This window comes from Rhinolophus sinicus, linkage group LG12 (genome assembly GCF_036562045.2).
Source record: "Rhinolophus sinicus isolate RSC01 linkage group LG12, ASM3656204v1, whole genome shotgun sequence".
Lineage (NCBI taxonomy): Eukaryota > Metazoa > Chordata > Mammalia > Chiroptera > Rhinolophidae > Rhinolophus > Rhinolophus sinicus.
In genome coordinates, this window is record NC_133761.1 from 55,510,109 (window position 1) to 55,518,346 (window position 8,238).

The window sequence follows — 8,238 nt, forward strand, 5'->3', positions numbered from 1 at the left end:
AGACAGCCAGAAAGAAGGAGGTCCAAATGGTGTGTATAAATTCTGCCCAAATCTATGGCTGATGCCAGAACCACATACTTGTGAAGCAGACGAGAAGCGGTCCAACTAAGATGAAAAGAACTGAGCAGAAATTTGAGCTACCATTCACAGCAGGGAAGACAAAGTTTACAGTTTGAATTCAGCCAAGTTCACTGCCTACTATTAAAAAAAAAAAAATACTCTTCAGGGAAACATAGCTGAATTGAAAATCTTTACAACATATCATTTGCAATGTCCAGGATAGAGTTCAAAATTATTGAACGAAACAGGAATACATCATCTATACTTGAGAAAAAAAATCAAATTAATGAAGATCAACCCTGAAATGATTGATATATTGGAATTAGCAGACAGGGTTATAAAACAATTATTTTAACTAAGCTCAAATCATAAATGAAACTATGCTTGTAATTAATGAAAAAACAGAAACTATTAGCAGGTAACTAGAAATTACGAAAAAGAACTAAATAGAAATTCTAGAACTGAAAAATATATATCTGAAATGTTAAAAATCACAGAATGAAGATGACAGAAGAAACAGTCAGTGAACTTGTAGACTGATTAATAGATTAATTATCTAACCTGAAGAGCAGAGAAAAAAACATTGAAAAATTAAAAAACCTCAAGAACCCGTGAGACATCATCAAAAGATTTAACATGTGTACAATTGGAGTTCCAAAAGGAGAAGAGAATAAAATGAAGCAGACAAAATATTTATGGCAATAATGGCCAAACATTTCTCCAAATTGCTATGTCCCTCTCTAGACTGCAAGCACAATGAAAGCAAACAATTCCAAGCCAGTGATAACTTTTCTTTAGTACAGTCTACACAGCAACTAACAATGTTAGGCTGCATAGTAGATTCTCAAATAATACATAGTTATACATTCAGCATCCACAATAATTATTTACTGAGTGCCTACTGTGTGTAAAGTGCAATGAAAGGTGCTAGAGACAGAAAGATGTGTTAGTGACAGCCACTGTGCTTCAGGAAGACACGAGAATTTGACAAAAATAAGAGGAAGAAGCTCCACTGTTTCTTTTTGAGGAAGGAATGGGTTTCCAGTGGCCTCTGTTTTTCATCCTTTGCAAGGCAATTCATCGTGATTTGATTGTACTTGCTTACAACAATCCCTGCTAACAGGAGAATGTAACATTGTGAACGCAGAAGGAGAAGGGATCTCGCACCAGCAGGCCATGGTTACAGGTATGTCTTTTTTAAAGCCCTTTCAAACAGTCCTTTTCTCCCCTAACTTTGCTCATTTAGGACAAAAGGGGAGCCTTTTCTATACAATTTTCACTCTTTTGGTTTGAAGTTGCCTTTAGCTTTTAGGCAGATTAGATACATGCTGATGATTAACCATGACACATTTTGATACTTCAGTAAAATATGGGGGAAAACAGCTGAAAAGGACCATTTCTCCACTTTGGGAAGAATACACACAGGTGTGCATACCTCTCCGAAACCTAGAGAATATAAGGTCAAAAAGATCATGTGTGTGTGTGTGTGAGAGAGAGAGAGAGAGAGAGAGAGAGAGAGAGACAGAAAGACAGAGACACAGAGACATGTACACACACACAGAGATAGACAGACTCCTAACATTCCTTTCTCTGTGTGAAACCTTGAAGCACTTCCCTCAGTCTGTTTTATAAACTATCCACTAACAGTTAGTGACTCTGAGAACCAGCCTGTCCACAGATAAACTCCACAAACCACCCCAACAGAGATGCACTGGTCTGATATACTCGTTTCAAGTCTTACTGTGGAGGTGAGGACACGGTTTTAAGGCACAAAGCCCCAACTAGATTCCTATCATCCTAAACCATAAACTTGGTAAATCCCCTTGAAATGAGCTGCTGGAAATGCCTTGTTTCTGTTATAAAATAGAATTCCTCCATTAAGATATAGGCAGAAATTAGATTTTAGAATGTTTGTAGGAGCCTCTGAGTCCGGGAAGTGGCATTTATGAGTTTGGTTATGGATGTGTCACTGGCGCTTCAAGTGACTTTCGTCAGTATTTTTGTCTCTCTGGTGCCCATTTAGTCAGTCAGTTGGGGATAATACTCTTTGATATCCATTTCACAGCAGCGCTGCATCTGTCATAACCATAATAGCTGTCATTTATTGAGTTACCACTATGCACCAGGCACTGTAATAAGCACTCTAGCTGCATTATTTCTAATCCTAACAATCATCCTGAAGGTGGGTGTTATTCAATTTACAGATGGTGATACTGAATCTCAGAGAGGTTCAGCAACTTTGAAAAAGTCTCACCAACTAGTAGGATGCCAGGATTCTATCAGATGCCTCTCACTGCGTTTACGCCAGCTTGCTTTTATTCATGAAGCATAGCTGATCTATAAAGAACACTCAAGGTGTATATGTACTCAGGAAAAAAAGAAGAGAGCTTAGGAACTGCATTGAAGGAGTGTCAGTCTAGATGAAAGATGAGATACGGCCTAAATCAACTACAAACTGTAACCGAAGCACAGAGTAAAAGTTACAGGCTGCACTTAAGGACTGTGCGTAAAACACAAAGCGAGAATATGTGAGGTGCGTGGGGTGTCCCCTGGAAATCACAGGAGACTCATGTTTTCACGTTGTATGCACCCTAACCTGGATAATAAACCAAAATTCCAACACACACACAGACACACACACACACACACACACACACACACGACAAAAAGGGTGTGCATCCCCTAACACACGATTTCTGATGTCACTTCAAAATAAGTCCCTAACCTTTGCAAATCAGAAACATTAGGAAAATGCAGTTTCACAAGTTGACGATTGTGGATGGGTACACGGGAACTCAATGTCACATTCTCTCTTTCTATTTTTCCAGGCTTAACATTTTCTCCATAATTAAAGTTTTAAAAGAAAGAAAGGGGGAAAGAGAAAGAAAAAGACAAATGGCAGTCTGCCTGGGGTGAGATTATGATACAATAAATGAATTATGAAGGAGTTTCTGGGATTTCAAGAAGAGAAAACTCAGGAAAGAAAAAGATCCTTTTCTTAAAACCTGAGAGTGTTTTTACAAAAAGTAAGGGATTCTGAATGACCAAGAAAAGCCAGCATCTTAGAAGACACACCAGACTGTCTCGATATGGAGGAGCTAAGTGACTACGGAAGGTGCTCGTGGGGAAAAGGTAGGTTTGTAACAGAGCTGTTTCCAATGAACTTAACTGTATCCCAGAACAAAGTTAAAAAATATTAGTAGAATATGCATATATATATATATATATATATATATATATATATATATATATCAAAAATATATCTATACTGATGCTTCAGGGAGTCAGTCTACTTAAGCACCTATCACATATCCGCAGTTATTTATTTTGTCCTAGTTTGATGTGGCTGTTTGCTGCCCTTGGCACGAAATGGTCAACTGTAGCTGTTACAGTTGTTCTTTCATTCAATTATGACTTGTCACCAGTGATTCTCAATCCTTTTCAAGTTAAGACACTGTACCATTGCTTATTTGATTTTACGAAACTCTTTCCCTTTTCCCCCGTACAGGGAAGCACTTCTCTGATACCAAGCCAAAAACCTTATAAAAAGAAAAAAGAAACTACAGACCAATATCCATCATGCGTCTTTATTGTCCCTCATCACCCCATCCCCAAATTTAAACAAAAGCCAAGAAACACTACTATCTGTTTATGAAATTCCTGCTCCACCCCACCCTCACCCTGAGATTTAAAATTCAGTGATTCTAAGAAGATAGCACAAACAGATCTATTTTATTGCGTGCACAGAGTCCTACCAGAAGGAAGGTCCCACCAGAGGTTCAAGCGGTGTTACTTCTGTCCTTAAGTGAGCGCTCTCTGCCCCTATGCCACAGGACACATGAGAACAGGAAAACACCTGGAAATGGCCGAGGGTCGCTGGATGGGTTACAGTTAGGTTTGGCTGTGGGTAATAGAAAACCCAGTCATTTCCACACACGGGTTGACTTTCTCCATTTACTAAGGACCGGGAGTAAGTGGTCAGGAACTGCACTGGCAGCTCTGGGAAATCATCAGGGTCTCAGCCTTCTTCCGTCTCAAGCATGTGGCTTCATCCTCAAGGTCACATGACAGGTCTGCATGGATCTTTGATCTGAGCAGTAGGAGAGAGGAAGCGGGCATGGCAAAGGGAGGTACCCTTACTGTTATGACAGGTAAAACGGGCGCTGCCCAGAGGGAGAGGTGGGTCAGCAGGTCAGGTGCCGGCCATTTGGAGTCAGAAAGATGGTGAACACTGGCATCAGTCCTGGGCTAGCACTCGTGCTGTCTTGCACCCTCGAGGGCACCCTAAGAGAGCTGATCACCGGGGCTGAAACGTCCTCTGGGAATAAGGACCGATAATTGAGTGTGGCGCTAAGATTTGCTTTCCTTGAAGAGCTGCTGTGAAACAGCTCCACTCCCACATCCAGATCCCACCCTTCAGGGGCTGCATTACGAGTGCAGGCAGGGCCTCCCCTCCCCGTGGACCAAATCCGGCACCGGGAGACTCCACTGAGACGCTGCCCTTAAATGCCTTCCATCTTCTTGTGAGGCCGCCCAGCTGCCCAGGGTTTCCAGGCCACCAGTGGTGAGTGGGTGACTGGGCACAGTCAAGCAAGAGGAGTGTTTGCTGTTCCTGAGCACACACTGGAAGAGTGGTTATACTCCACGAATCCATAAAGTAGGTATGTTATCACTGGGGGTCGTGGGAAAGCAGTGGGAGGTCTGTTCAATAGTGGAAAGAAATGTTGCTATCAGACAGTAAGAAGCATAGAGAAGGTAGTCAGAAAGGGGTTGCTTTCATCAGATCTGGCTCTCCTACCCGCCTGCCGCAGGCCACATCCACCCCCAGCTCTGCTCTCTGCTGTTACACCCGGGGAGCATTTGCCTGGCCCCCAGTGGCCTCGCCAGGCCGTGTGAAACTTGGCTCTTGGCGGCCTTGCACCGGTGGCTGGCTCTCCAACTGGAGACCCTCCACTGAACATGAGTTGGGGAAGTGGGCAGCCCCCCCAACAGGCGTGCTGCTGCTGCCCTCACTACCGGGACCACCAAGGAAGCTGGGAATTTTCCCAGGCTTCAGTCACACTGCTCCCAGAACCCGCTTCTACTTAGCTGCTGGCGACTGCGCCCCCGTCAGCGAACAAGACCAAAGTGAGTCCAGCGGCCTGCACTCCCTCCAAACACACAGAAGCACTAGAGTTCTCTGGACACAAAACCAGGAGGGGCAGATGCCCTGAAGAGGAATATCCTAGACTTGTGGGCCTCCTACCTCGGTGGGTTACTTCAGCTGCAGTGATTAAAGTAATACGTTCTTCTTGTTTAAAATAGACTCAGACAGAACGAAAAGGTATAAAGTAAAATATGTCCCTTTCAACCCCACACCTAGCTGCACTCCCTAAGTATCACACCATGCAGTTTCTAGTATATCTTTAGAGAAATTTTCTGTCCAAGTGTACTCTTTCGAATGCATTTGCAAGAATTTTACTTATAAATAATTCACTTAACAACAATAACTGATATACAAAGCACATCTTATTTACGTTGAAATTGGAAGTGGAAAAACTAAAACAACTGAAAATGACAATGGATGTTCAATTCTCCCAGAGTGCAGTTTTGGAAGTGACCACCAGGTGTCAGAGTTATCAATAGTATTCCCCAAATTACCACTGGAAAGTTACAAGAAGGGAAAAGTGCCTGGGTGGAAATGAGATGGCGAGATGCCTCCCTAAACAGGATTTTGTGGACCTTTGGCCCAATATTTTGTCCACTTAGAGTTGGGGGGAGGGGGTAAAGGGAGCTGCGAAAAAAACATTAAATTCTCCTATCATAGATTCCTATTCAGTTGGGTGCCCTTTGATCTTTAGAGAAGCTCTGCTAAGCGCTGGTAAATTTCACATGGAAAATGTAAAAATGGCTGGACAGTCATTCCTCCCATTGCTGCGAGCTACTTTTGGAAGCCAGGGCCATCTCTCCTCTCCTCAGTCGGACCAGAAGGAGGGATGAACACAAGAGGAAGACACATGCAAGAAGAGGGTTCAGCGATGGCCATCCTCGGTTTTGAAAGGACAATCCAGTTCCGTATGAGGAGCCCTTCCTAATTAACCCTTAACTTCCTAGTCTGTCATTCACTTCCACTTTGAGTTCCTCCCATGTACTTCCTTTACCAGGCCTGACCTGGCTGTTGATTAGAGCTGCTGACCTAGAAAACATTCACCCTCCATGAGACCAGGGGGTGGGGCATCTGACATCACAACTTTCAGGCTGTCCCCCAGGGGTAGTTACACTGCTCTTCCTCCAGGGGCTAAGCACAGGCGGCCTTGCCGGCCCCACACACCCAGCTCTCCTGAAGCCCACACACCGCGGAGACTCCAGGAGACGCCCATGCTAAGCCTCAGCCTGTGTCTTCTTGGATCACCAACATGTGTCCCGGCAGGAAGGGGGATGTGGAAGCAGTTACGACACAGACTTACTTGTGCAAGGAAGGGACAATGACCTTGGCTCCAGAAGGAGCAAACCTCTTCCCTGGGAGGGCACAGCTACAGAGAGTCAAAAAGAAAGGAAAATCCTTGCCCCAAGTCCCAGTTGGCACTTGTCTAGGCTATTCCTGGGACCACATCCCATTTCTGGCTGTGGGTCCAGGGAAGGTTTCAGACAGGGTTCAGACCTACTACATACTGGGGCTTTTCAGGGGTGGAACTTTACTATGCAGAACAATGCCAAGCCTGCAAAAGCGGGTAGGAGGTGGTGCAAGGGGAGGGGAGGAGGTAAGAAAAGATTTCAACATTCCATGGACAAAGTTACTGATATTTAAATACTACTCGAGTCTCACAATTTCCATGAATTCTGACAGGCAGATTAAGGCGATCTTTTTGTGTGATTTGAATGACCTCATCTGCTAAACTGGTACATCCTACACAGGCCACACGAAGCAACAGTAATTACTTAAGTCACTATACACCTTAAATGCTATATACATAATTTAAAATGATATACCTGTGGAGCTATACACATAGGAAAAATGCCAGTTATTAAAACATAGGTAGTATTCATATTCAAATATGACCGTGTATTATGTTTGATGTTTCAAACATGATATACAAGCCAAATGCTTCATTTAAAACTAAAAAGGGATAAAACAATGTTTATATTGGGATCTACACTAATTTACCATGACGGGTATAATAACTGTCGCTTTGATGTGGCCAACACTGGTATGGCAATTGAGATTTTTTTTTTTCCATTATCCTATTACATATGACATAAGAGGTACGGAACATGGAGAATCTCTAATAATGCTAACCATTGTTTCGAAGGGAATGCTCTCCCTGAGGAAGGTCAGACTGAGCCAAGGGTAAGGGCCCTCGCCCTCCACCCTAATCTGCTCTGGTTTATCCTGGTGTCTCTGTATCTAAATACAAAGTCCTCCCATAGCTGCAAGCTACGTTTGAAGCCCAGGTTAATGATGGCCTCCCTCTGGGCGCTGAAGTCACTGTTTGGTGTCTCCTGTAAAATCCTGAGCCCACTAGGTTCCGAATAAGTCAGAGCACCTCCCAAACCCCTGAGAAGTTTTGCTATCCATCACAAGTTCTACTTTATTAGGCCACTCAAATGACAAGGGTTTCCCAAGCCCAGGAGAGACTTCTGGTCAGGGTGTATCTCGAGATCCCTAGGCCTCTAGGTCCTCTGGAAAAGGAGCGACCAATGGGGTTGCAGGCTGGGAAGGAGAGGGACTCAGCACCCCACCTCTCCTGTATCTCATACCTGGTTGCCACCCGCCCCCTCTAGTTTAATCATGTTTTGGGTAGGTGAGTCAGAGAGGAGGTGGGTGGTTATGTTTGGTTTTGCCATGTGTCTGGTATCCTAATGACCATGATTCCGCCCTCTACTGAATCCTACTCCTAGAGACTCCACCTTCAAGCCCTGCACTCAGCCTGATTCAGAATCACGTCTCCTCACCAGTACCCAAGGCTGTTTCCCTTCTATAAAGCAAGAAAAACAAATCATCGATGTGGACACACAAAAACAGAAGACTTCCTGAATCAGACATGAGTTTGGTCCCAGAGTAAGGCCACGCTAAAAGCTCAGAGGTCACTGACCATAATTATCCCTCCCATAAAGCAGCCTTCCTTACCTGTAGCCAAGCAGCTTCTGAGGCAGTGACAAATAGCTGTGCCTGTTGAAACTCCAGAGGAAACATTCCTC

The 8,238-nt window shown here is 43.9% G+C and overlaps 1 protein-coding gene across 1 annotated transcript in view; it reads right to left on the minus strand.

The window, feature by feature from the left end:
* Nucleotides 1–8,186, minus strand: part of CNIH3 (cornichon family AMPA receptor auxiliary protein 3) — a 166,757-nt gene extending 158,571 nt beyond the window's left edge. The window contains exon 1 of the mRNA XM_074316949.1: nt 8,168–8,186. The gene's annotated coding sequence lies outside the window, so the exon portion shown is untranslated. The remainder of the gene's footprint in view (nt 1–8,167) is intronic.
* Between the last annotated feature and the right edge of the window lie 52 nt (nt 8,187–8,238).